This window comes from Pseudophryne corroboree, chromosome 6 (assembly GCF_028390025.1).
Source record: "Pseudophryne corroboree isolate aPseCor3 chromosome 6, aPseCor3.hap2, whole genome shotgun sequence".
NCBI classification, from domain to species: domain Eukaryota; kingdom Metazoa; phylum Chordata; class Amphibia; order Anura; family Myobatrachidae; genus Pseudophryne; species Pseudophryne corroboree.
In genome coordinates this window covers 793,753,391-793,765,921 of record NC_086449.1, presented here as the reverse complement: position 1 = coordinate 793,765,921, position 12,531 = coordinate 793,753,391, and the positions used below count along the sequence as shown (strand labels likewise).

The following is a 12,531-nucleotide window of genomic DNA, read 5'->3' as shown; positions in this document are numbered from 1 at the left end:
CAATGTAAAGGCCCATACACACTAAACGATATGAACGATATTGGTGAACGATTTCCCTTGAGCTTCCAGGCATACTTGATGAAAGATATTGGGGGTAATTCAGAGTTGATCGCAGCAGCAAATTTGTTAGCAGTTGGGCAAAACCATGTGCAGTGCAGGGGGGCAGATGTAACATGTGCAGAAAGTTATATTTGGGTGGGTTATTTTGTTTCTGTGCAGGGTAAATACGGGCTGCTTTATTTTTATACTGCAATTTAGGTTTCAGTTTGAACACACCCCACCCAAATCTAAACTCTCTCTGCACATGTTACATTTGCCCCCCCCCCCTTCAATGCACATGGGGGGTCATTCTGAGTTGATCGCTCGCTAGCAGTTTTTAGCAGCCGTGCGAACACTACGCCGCCGCCCTCTAGGGAGTGTATTTTAGTTTAGCAGAAGTGCGAACACATGTGCAGCCGAGCTCTGCAAAAACAGTTTGTGCAGCTGCTGAGTAGCTCTGAACCTACTCAGCGCTTGCGATCACTTCAGCCTATTCCTGTCCGGATTTGACGCCATACACCCGCCCAGCGAACGCCCAGCCACGCCTGAGTTTTTTCAGACACGCCTGCGTTTTTGCAAACACTCCCTGAAAACGGTCAGTTGACACCCAGAAACGCCCCTTCCTGTCAATATTCTTGCGGCCGTCGGTGCGAAGAAAAACTTTGCTAGAACCTGAGCACAGCCACAAAGGCCTTTGTACCCGTACGTCATGCGTGCGCATTGCGGGGCATACGCATGCGCAAAAAATGCAGTTTTTTCACCTGATCGCTGTGCTGCGAAAATTGTCAGCGTGCGATCAACTCGGAATGACCCCCATGGGTTTGCCAACTGCTAACAAATTTGCTGCTGCGATCAACTCTGAATTCCCCCCATTGTGCATACACACTGAACAATTTTTCAAACGATATGAACGATGAACGATATTGCTCGTCTGAGACACTAATGGTGGCTAATTTAAATAATGGGCTGACATTACAGAGTGGCTTTTATGATGAAAATCGTTCATATCGTCCGTCGTTTATCGTTCACCGCATACACACTGAACGATATACAGTTTTACATGAAAGATATAGGCAAAATTGAGCTGCAAGTTCAGAAGGCAGAAACCCTAGCTGACGACGGGTGGGGGCGCGCTTCGTTCGTTGCATACACACTGGACTATATTGTTTATTTATTATTTATTTATTACCAGTTATTTATATAGCGCACACATATTCTGCAGCGCTTTACAGAGAATATTTGGCCATTCACATCAGTCCCTGCCTCAGTGGATCTTACAGTCTATGGCCCTCATTCCGCGTTGATCGCTCGCTGACGTTTTTTACAGCGCATCGATCAGGTTATTACTGCGCATGCGTATGAACCACAATGCGCACGCGCGTCGTACGGGTACAAACAGCATCGTTACTGTGCAATGATTCTAGCGACGAATCCATTCGCACAACCGATCGCAAGGGGATTGTCAGGAAGAAGGCGTTTGTGGGTGTCAACTGACTGTTTTCCGGGAGTGGTAGGGAAAACGCAGGTGTGTCCGGGCGTTTGCAGGGCGGGTGTCTGATGTCAGATCTGGGACCGGACAGGCTGAAGTGATCGCAAGGGCTGAGTAAGTCCAGAGCTACTCAGACACTGCAAAAAACTTTTTTGTCCTGCTCGGCTGCACAAGCGTTCGCACACTTGCAAAGCGAAAATACACTCCCCCGTAGGTGGCGACTATTTGATCGCAGCGCTGCACAAAATAGCTAGCGATCAACTCAACATTCACACTAGGGTTAATTATTTTTTTGTGTGTTGGGATCCAATTAACCTACCAGTGTATTTTTGGATTGTGGGAGGAAACCGGAGTACCTGGAGGAAACCCACGCAAGTACGGGGAGAATATAAAAACTCCACACAGTTAAAGTCATGGTGGGTATTGAACCCATGACCTCAGTGCTGTGAGGTAGTAATGCTAACCATTATACTGTCCGTACTGCCTCATAAAGCCCAAAATGAGCGATATAGTCCACAATATCTTCTAGTGTTTATGGGATTTAAGATTAAGGATGCCTGCTGACCTTGTACGTTTACACCTAAATTTACGCCCCTATGCTTTAATCATATACAGTAGCAGATGATAATTGCCGGGAAGTCTGGGCATCTAATATCACAAGTGCACTAATAAACTGTTTCTGTATACAGTATATGGCACATGCTGCTTCTTTAAAGTCACCTTTTTATTGACGCAAGGTGGACCAGAAATAAGCAATCGATACAGAATTCCATAATATACTGTGTCCTTTATCTATAAACAGTGTCTCATAAAGCTTCTTCCCAGAAGCAGAAATGCAGAATATTGAACAGAGATATTGTAACTGCCGGGAATCTGTTAATTGTCTAATAACAGCTCTTCCTCTAATGGGATGGTAGCATTCTATTAGGTCACTCCCACAGCGGACGGGTACAGCAGCCATACTGTAGGCTACATGTACATTATCTGTAACTAGAGATTGCTTTAACTAGACGGGGAAATCAGGTTACGGCTGTGGCTGTTCTACGTCCTGGGGCTTGTTTAATCACCGGTGCAAATGAAGCAGGTCCAGTAACCATAGTAACCAGTCAGCTATTAGCTTAGAGTCCATGTTTAATAAAATTATGCTAGATGTACAAATGTGATGCTATCCAGACCAACCAATTATTTGATGCCGTTTACACACTCTAAAGTGGAGGTGTTGCCCATAGCAACCAATTAGATCTTAACGATAATTGTATAGAATGTACTAGATAAATGATTGCTAGAATGTGATTGGTTGCTAAAGGCAACACCTACACTTGTTCTCTTTGGAAGGTTTGCTAAATATCCCATTAAGTTAGCGTGTATTAAGCTGCCGCGTGGCACCCGGGGCTCAGCAGCATTAGACTTCACTCTCCTTCTAAACCCATTCCCAGACTCCCATTGGATTCTGGGGGCGGGCTTAAAAGGAGAGAGATTGCTGCTGAGTCTCAGGTGCCACACAGTGCTGCCAATCCTTGGGATAAGCAGCCAGCACATATATTAAATACACCATAACAGCCGCACTGTGTGGTCAGACCAGCGCTGACCACGTCCTTGTGACTTGGCCGACCACGTCCTTGTGACTTAGTCGTAAGTCACAAGTACGTTGACACGCGGCATGACCGTGTCTCTTTGCATGCCAGCCAATCAGGTAGGTAGAGCATTTGCTAGAAGTGGCAGATGGCCCCCTCCCCCCTGCACTGTGTGGTCAGTGCTGCCACCCAGAGGCTGCTGCAACCGCCGCTGCTTGCGACACACACGCCCCATTTTCATTCATGAGAGCAAAAGAGGGAAGTTGGGGCCAAATCACAACCGAGTATGTCCCTGATGAAGGGCATTTAGATATGTATGCATATGATTCCTGTTGCAATTTTGACACAGTTCTGGATTGTTAATATGAGCTTTAATATATGATCACAGAGATTTCTGACAGGGTCCTACACAATAGCAATAATGTATCATAAATCAATGAGAATATATGTGCATTAAGACACAGGGTACATTGATCCTGGAAAGGCTTTGGCGGTGTTGAAGGGGGGCTTCTGTTCCCCCGATCCTCCGTTTCACAGCAAGCAGTCAGCCATTCAGATCAGATATGGCCGGAGAGTGATACAAACCACAATTATACTGTTTCTATATTCATTCTGACTCTTTGGGGGGAATCCAAATGTTTGAAAAGTCGGTTGGGTGTCTTTTTTCCCTGTCTAAGAGATAGGAAAAAACAGACTCCCAACTGACTTTTCAAACAATTGAATCTCCCCCTTTATTGTGTGTAAAGGCCCATATAGACGGGCCGATGCAGGAGAGATGTGTGCTGAGCGAACCGCTCAGCACACATCTCTCCCGCCGCTCAGCACAGCGCGATCTGTGCTGAGCGTGCGGGGGGAGACGGGGGGCGCTCACTTCACCCAGCGGGTGAAGTGAGCGACCCGCTAGATTGGCCTGCATGCAGGCCAATCTAGCAGCAGCGATAGCGATGTGCGGGACTGCGCATCATTATCGCTGTGGGGGTACACACGGAGCGATAATGCTGAAAATCTAAGCAATCTAGTCAGATTGCTTAGAATATCGCTCGGTGAGTACCCCCTTATGGGGTTATATAGTTTTCTCATTTGTTATCTGATTTCGTACTACACATGTATTAATAATTATTCAAGCACTACATACATCAGTAGGGGGCAGTAATGCCTACATTATTAATAAGCAAAATAACAAAATGTTTCTAATAAAATCATGGTCATTAACAAGAAGTCATTATTTATTGTAAGATATGAATTCAGCCTTGGACAAGAAAAGTTGTAACAAGGAACAGCTGTGAATATAACTGGTCTACATACGTTTCTATATTCCTTATCTAGTGTAAGTAAATCCTGCTGCATGGGAACATTCCCAACTGAACTCTGACCTTCTTTGTAACCAAACTTCTCTCATGCTTTGTCTTTTTCTAGCAATTAAACAACACAAAATGGAGTCATGTAGTTAACATGGCTCCCAACTCTATCACTGGTAATGGAGGCTGTACTCAGGGCAGTTTCTTGGGGCAGGCGAGCAGTGCAACCGCACTGGTCGCCCGCCGCGGCACTTACTGTGGCTCCCTGCTTCCCCCTCCTATTTCTTCCCGAGTAACCCGCTCGGGGGCGGAGCTTCATGGAATGACGTGGTTGCGTCGTTACGTCACGACGCAACCCCGTCACTCCGCGAAACTCCCCCCCGAGCAGAGTACAGAGGGGGATCCAAGTTAGGAAGAGGGAAAGGCCGGCGCGAGGAGCGACTGGTGAGGCGGGCCGAAGAGCGGTAATTGCCTCTGTAAGTATTCTCTCTCTCAATGTGTAAAATGGGGACACCTGCCGTAATGTGTGAAATGGGGACTCTTGCCTGCCGTAGTGTGGGGATTTAATGTATCATGGGCATTGCGGTGTGTGGCATAATATGGTGCAGGGGGCATTACTGTGTGGTGCTTAATATGGTAGAATTTTTTTTTCCTGTGGTGGTATTGATCTGTTGGAGCAGGGTCAAAAACTGGATTGTGAGGTAGTCTTTTCAGACGAGGCCATGCCCATTTAAATGAGGCCACACCCATTTAGATGAGGCCACACCCCCTTGCCGAGCGCGCGCAAGTTGTTGTTTTTTATCTAGGTGTGTGTGTGTGTGGGGGGGGGGGGTTTGGCACATTTTTTTATGTCATGGGGTGGGCGCATTTTTAAATCTCGCACTGGGAGCCAAATTGGCTAGAAACAGCCCTGGCTGTACTGGTTACACCATCTACACAGTACAGCTTACACCATCTATATTTAGCTATACAGTGAATGGATTGTTTAACACACACACACACACACACACACACACACACACACACACACACACACACACACACACACACACACACACACACACACACTGTAAGCAATGTACAAGCAGCAACAGAACTATGGAACAACCCACATCATTCACTTCTAACTAGTGCACATATTCTATTTGCTTTTACGTATTTATCTAATAAACAGTGTTGCAATTAGTATTAGAATAATAATAATAATAATAATAATAATAACAGTTATATGTTAATTTTCAATTGATAAATCGTCTCAATCTGTGCACTATTCAACTTATCCTTCCGCACTCCTTTTTTTTTAAGTTCCTTTTTTATATTCTTTAATCTATTTTCTGTGTCAGTGATTTCTTTTATCTGCGTGAGAAGCAGCTGTAGAAAATCCCTCTTACAGCAAAAGTGTCCTATTGATAAATATGCCCTTAAATATCTCCTGTATTGTGAAATAAATGTGAAAACAAGTTACTCCCGTTTAGGAAAAGCGACAGAGAGGTAAATGGCTGGGACAAAGAAATGATCCGTAGGCTGCTTAAAATAGGATTTTGATACCTACCGGTAAATCCTTTTCTCCTAGTCCGTAGAGGATGCTGGGGACTCCAAAAGGACCATGGGGTATAGACGGGATCCGCAGGAACATGGGAACACTAAAAAGACTTTGACTGGGTGTGAACTGGCTCCTCCCTCTATGCCCCTCCCCCAGACCTCAGTTATAGGAACTGTGCCCAGGAGAGACGGACATTTCGAGGAATGGATTTTTGTTAAACTAAGGGCAATAAACATACCAGCCCACACCATAAACACACCGTACAACTGGGTCAGCAAGAAACCAGATAACCGTATGAACAACAACAGCAACAAGCTGAACATAACCGATACACAAACCTTGTGTAACCGAACATAACCAGTATCAATACAACAGCAAGGAACAGTCCGCACTGGGATGGGCGCCCAGCATCCTCTACGGACTAGGAGAAAAGGATTTACCGGTAGGTATCAAAATCCTATTTTCTCTTACGTCCTAGAGGATGCTGGGGACTCCAAAAGGACCATGGGGTCTATTTCAAAGCTCCAGACCGGGCGGGAGAGTGCGGACGACTCTGCAGCACCAATTGAGCAAACACAAGGTCCTCATCAGCCAGGGTATCAAACTTGTAGAACTTAGCAAAAGTGTTTGAACCCGACCATGTAACTGCTCGGCAAAGTTGAAGTGCTGAGACCCCTCGGGCAGCCGCCCAAGATGAACCTACCTTCCTGGTAGAATGGGCCTTTACTGGCTTAGGCAACGGCAACCCAACCGAAGAATGAGCGTGCTGAATCATATTACAAATCCAGCGTGCAATAGTCTGCTTAGAAGCAGGGTTTCCAATCTTGTTGGAAGCATACAGGACAAACTGAGTCTCCGTTTTCCTAACAAGAGCCGTTCTGGCGACATAAATTTTCAAAGCCCTTACAACATCAAGAGATTTTGGCACCGTCACAGCATCCGTAGCCACAGGTACCACAATAGGCTGATTAATGTGAAACGAAGAAACCACCTTCGGCAGAAATTGTTGACGAGTCCTCAATTCCGCTCTATCCACATGAAAAATCAAATATGGGCTCTTGTGAGACAAATCCGCCAACTCGGACACTCGTCTGGCAGATGCCAAAGCCAAAAGCATGACCACTTTCCAAGTGAGAAACTTTAACTCAACCTTACACAAAGGTTCAAACCAGTGAGACATACGAAACTGCAGCACCACTTCAAGATCCCACGGTGCCACAGGTGGCACAAAAGGAGGATGGATATGCAGCACTCCCTTCACAAAAGTCTGAACCTCAGGAAGGGCGGCCAATTCTTTTTGAAAGAAAATAGATAAAGCCGAAATCTGCACTTTGATGGAACCCAATTTCAGGCCTGCGTCCACGCCTGCCTGAAGAAAATGGAGGAAACGACTCAAGTGAAACTCCTCCGGAGGAGCCGCCTTGGTTTCGCACCACGACACATACTTTCTCCAGATACGGTGATAATGTTTCGCCGTGACCTCCTTCCTAGCCTTAAGGAGAGTGGGGATGACCTCCCCGGAAATACCCTTCCGAGCTAAAATTTGGCGTTCAACTTCGACGCCATCAAACGCAGCCGCGGTAAGTCCAGAAACAGGCAGGGCCCCTGAAGCAACAGGTCCTCTCTTATAGGAAGCGGCCAGGGATCTTTCACTAGTAATTCCTGAAGATCCGGATACCAGGCCCTCCGTGGCCAATCTGGAGCGACGAGTATTGCCTGAACCCTTGTTCGCCTTATGATCAACACCTTTGGAATGAGAGGAAGCGGAGGGAAAACATACACCGACTGAAACACCCACGGAGTCACCAGGGCGTCCACCGCACAGACTTGGGGGTCCCTTGACCTGGAACAATACTTCGGAAGTTTCTTGTTGAGGCGAGATGCCATCATGTCTATCAGAGGAATTCCCCAACGCCTTGTCACTTGTGGAAATACCTCTTGATGAAGAGCCCATTCTCCTGGATGGAGATCGTGTCTGCTGAGGAAATCTGCTTCCCAGTTGTCCACGCCCGGGAGGAAGACTGCTGACAGAGCGCTCACATGCTGTTCCGCCCAGCTGAAAATTCTTGTGGCTTCCGCCATTGCCGCCCTGCTCCTTGTTCCGCCTTGGCGGTTTACGTATGCTACCGCTGTTATGTTGTCTGACTGGATCAGGACCGGGAGACCCTGAAGAAGGCTCTTCGCTTGCAGGAGGCCGTTGTAAATGGCTCTTAACCCGAGAACATTTATGTGGAGAGAAGATTCCTGGCTTGACCATTTTCCCTGGGAACTTCTTTCCTGCGCGACTGCGCCCCAGCCTCGGAGACTTGCATCTGTGGTCAGCAGGACCCAGTCCTGGATTCCGAAACGGCGTTCCTCTAGAAGGTGAGAGCCTTGCAGCCACCACAGGAGAGAGATCCTGGCCCTGGAAGATAGACTTATTTTCCGGTGCATGTGTAGGTGAGACCCGGACCATTTGTCCAGCAGGTCCCACTGAAACACCCTGGCATGAAACCTGCCAAACGGAATGGCTTCGTAAGCCGCCACCATCTTTCCTAGCACTCGAGTGCATTGATGAATCGACACACTTGTCGGTCTCAAAAGCTCCTTGACCATGGTCTGTATTTCTAGAGCTTTGTCCTCCGGAAGAAACACTCTCTGAAGCTCCGTGTCTAGGATCATGCCCAGGAAGGGCAGCCGAGTTGTCGGAATCAACTGAGACTTTGGCAAATTTAAAATCCAACTGTGATGTTGCAGAACCGTCAGGGAGAGTTCCACATTCTTTACCAATTGTTCCTTTGACCTCGCCTTTATCAGGAAATCGTCCAAGTACGGGATAATTGGGACCCCTCGCTTGCGAAGGAGTACCATCATTTCTGCCATAACCTTGGTGAAAATCCTCGGGGCCGTGGAAAGCCCAAACGGCAACGTCTGAAATTGGTAATGACAATCCTGCACCGCAAATCTCAGGAAGGCCTGAAGTGGAGGATATATCGGGACGTGTAAATAGGCATCCTTTATGTCGACTGACGCCATAAAATCCCCCCCTTCTAGGCTGGAGATCACAGCTCGAAGAGATTCCATCTTGAACTTGAAAGTTTTCAAGTATGGATTGAGGGACTTTAGGTTCAGAATCGGTCTGACCGAACCGTCCGGCTTCGGTACGACAAAGAGGCTCGAATAGAACCCTTCCTCCTGTTGGGACGGGGGAACGGGGACAATGACCAGGGCCGGAGCTTCCACTAGGCAGCTTTAGGCAGCTGCCTAGGGGCGCCGGGACCTGAGGGGGCGGCCTGCTACAGCTGCATGAAAAAGGTAGCTTGGTCCTACCTCTCACAACTGCCGCAATCCCCCCAGCACTCATATCTAAAATAGCCACGACTGCCAAGCTCCTGTATTCCAGGGTGACATGCGGTGCTGCTCTTCATTCCAGGCTCTTTCACAGACTTCTCAGTCCCATCTCTGCATCGCAGCCTGCAGGTGAGGTGGCTACACAGTGCATTGTCCGCATTTGATAAGGAAAGAGGGGGAGAGCAGCAGTCTTGGGGGGCGGGTACTGAGATAAGAAGCAGACATGCACACTATCTGGGGTGGATGAGCAGCAGCAGCATGCACACAGATGGTAGATGGGATAGAACAGAAGACATTTAAAAGAGTGGTGGGGGGGGGGGGTGAGAGCAGCAGCAGGAATCCACACAGACTATGGAGATGGGGAGAAGAAAGCAGCCATGCAACAGACTGGGGTTGGGGGAGAGCAACAGTATGCTTTTCACCTGAAGGCCGGTTAGGTGGAAGGGGCAGTAGGCAGAACTTTTGCCTCGGGTGCCGAGAAACCTTGCACCGGCCCTGACAATGACCCTCTGTTGACACAACTTTTGTATCGCAGCATTTACCACTTCCCTTTCTGGAAGAGAGACTGGCAATGCTGATTTGAAAAAGCGGCGGGGGGGGGGGGGGGGGGGCATCTCCTGAAACTCCAGCTTGTACCCTTGGGACACTATGTCTAAGACCCAAGGATCCAGGGCTGACTGAAACCAGACCTGACTGAAGATTCGGAGACGGCCCCCCACCGGCACGGACTCCCGCAGGGGAGCCCCAGCGTCATGAGGTGGACTTGGTAGAGGCGGGGGAGGACTTTTGGTCCTGGGTGCCTGACACTGCAGGCGACTTCTTTCCCCTTCCTCTACCCTTGGAAGCGAGGAATGACGAGCCCTTACCTCTTTTGTATTTATTAGGCCGAAAGGACTGCATCTGCTGATGGGGCACCTTTTTCTGTTGAGTGGGAACATAAGGAAGAAAAGATGACTTACCCGCAGTAGCGGTAGACCCCAGGTCAGCAAGGCCGTCACCAAACAAGACACTACCTTTGAAGGGGAGAGCTTCCATATTTTTCTTGGAGTCTGCATCAGCATTCCATTGATGGATCCACAGCGCCCTCCTGGACGAGACCGCCATGGCATTGGCTCTTGATCCCAAGAGGCCAACGTCCCTCGCCGCATCCTTTAGGTAATCTGCAGCATCCTTAATATAACCAAGAGTCAAAAGAATGTTATCCTTATCAAAGGTATTCATATCAGAAGCTAAATTATCAGCCCACTTAGCAATAGCACTACTCACCCATACCGACGCCACAGCAGGTCTGAGCAATGCACCAGTATTAACGAAAATGGCCTTCAGAGACGTTTCCAGCTTGCAATCCGCCGGATCCTTGAGAGCAGCCGTGTCAGGGGACGGAAGCGTCACCTTCTTGGACAAACGGGATAAAGCCTTGTCGACATTTGGAGACGACTCCCATTTTTCCCTGTCATCAGAGGGGAAAGGATACGCCATAAAAATTCTCTTGGGAATCTGCCACCTCTTGTTCGGCGACTCCCAAGCTTTTTCACAAAGAGCATTCATTTCATGAGAGGGGGGAAACTTCACCTCAGGCTTTTTCCCTTTAAATAGGGAAATCCTAGTGTCCTGAACAGCAGGTTCGTCAGAGATATGTAAAACGTCTTTAATAGCCACAATCATGTATTGAATACTCTTAACCACCCTTGGGTGTAAAGTAGCCTCATTAAAATCGAAATCTGAATCAGAATCCGTGTCGGTATCTGTATCTACCATCTGGGTAAATGAACGTTTTTGTGACCCTGAGGGGGTCTCCACCTGAGCCAAAGCATCCTCCATGGATTTTCTCCATGTTTGTGTCTCAGAATCAGATTTATCTAGCCTCTTAGACAATAAAGCCACATTAGCATTAAGTGTACTTAACATAGTAACCCAATCAGCAGTCGGCTGTGTCGACAAAGCCATTTCCAGACCCTTTTCTGCTCCCCCAGTAACTTCCTCCGGGGAGGAACACTCAGCCTCAGACATGCCGACACGTAGTACCAACACCCCACACTCACACTGGCCCAACAAAAAGGGGACAGCCTACAGAGAAGCCTGAAGAAAAAACACAGAGGGAGTATGCCAGCTCACACCCCAGCGTCCATATATTACCCAACTATAATATATGATAGTAGCGCTGCAATAATACCAAGAAAAGCACCAATTTGTCTTGCGGGCTTACCGCGCTCGCCACGCTGCAGGTTCAGTAGCGACCTGCGGTCCCCACGGTTATATTCCCACCCTATGGGTGGACATCCACAAGTGGAAATAGTCCCTGCTGGTCGGCATGCCGATCGTCGGGATAGTGAGGGGGCGGGATGCTGGGGGAGGTCATGTGACTGTCGGTCTCCTGGCCGCCGGTCACATGAATACCACCCGTATTCTGTGCTATCTGCCTGGCCATAATAAAGAGCTACATTAAACATGTGTACTGTATTACTTTGTCACTAATTAATACTCAATTAAGGGCCCCCAAAAACAATAAAAATATCGATGAGCTATAATTACTAAAAGAAAAAAAAAGTATTATTGTGGGCACTAATGTTTAAAAATAATAACATTTAAAATGATAAAGATATGCAACCAATATTATTTTTATTTTAACTGAGGGTATATTAATTATACCCCTTTTACACCTAAAACGCGGTCGCAGCTGGGAGCCTGTCACGGGTGCTACCCGGCTGCGACCTGCGTCAGCACCCTTTCCTGCTGCAGTCACCAACCCGGAATATTGCCAGGTTGATGACGTTGCCGGTGACGCGGCAGGGGCAGCACTGGGAGATCACATGATCTCCCAGCGCCGCCCTTCCATACACTGTGAACGGGAGTCTGGTCACATCGACCCGGCTTCTGTTTACACAGCACATCTTACCGGGTTGAACCCGTGTTCAACCCTGCAATCTACCCGAGTTGGAATACCGGGTCACTCGACCCGGATTATTCCAACTCGGCCCATTTACACCAACTGGCAAAACAGGTTATGTGCGTTCATGTGCAATAACCCGTGTTATACGCTGGGTGGTGTAAAAGGGGTATTAATGCAAGGGACGAGGGTGTTGTACTCCCATTATATAAATCACTAGTGAGGCCGCATCTTGAATACTGTGTACAATTCTGGGCACCGTACTACAAAAAGGATATCCTGGAGCTAGAAAAGGTTCAGAGGAGGGCGACCAAACTAATTAAGGGCATGGAGACGATGGAATACAAGGAAAGGCTTGAAAGACTAGGCAT

General features: G+C 47.9%; 1 protein-coding gene and 1 long non-coding RNA gene across 10 annotated transcripts in view; one reads left to right on the top strand and one right to left on the bottom strand.

Annotated features, from left to right (window-relative positions):
- The window catches only part of BICD1 (BICD cargo adaptor 1), a 529,680-nt gene that overhangs the window by 434,068 nt on the left and 83,081 nt on the right, over positions 1-12,531 (bottom strand). The gene's annotated exons all lie outside the window — the stretch shown is intronic.
- Positions 1-12,531, top strand: part of LOC134935743 (uncharacterized) — a 196,488-nt gene that overhangs the window by 108,930 nt on the left and 75,027 nt on the right. The window lies entirely within an intron of this gene.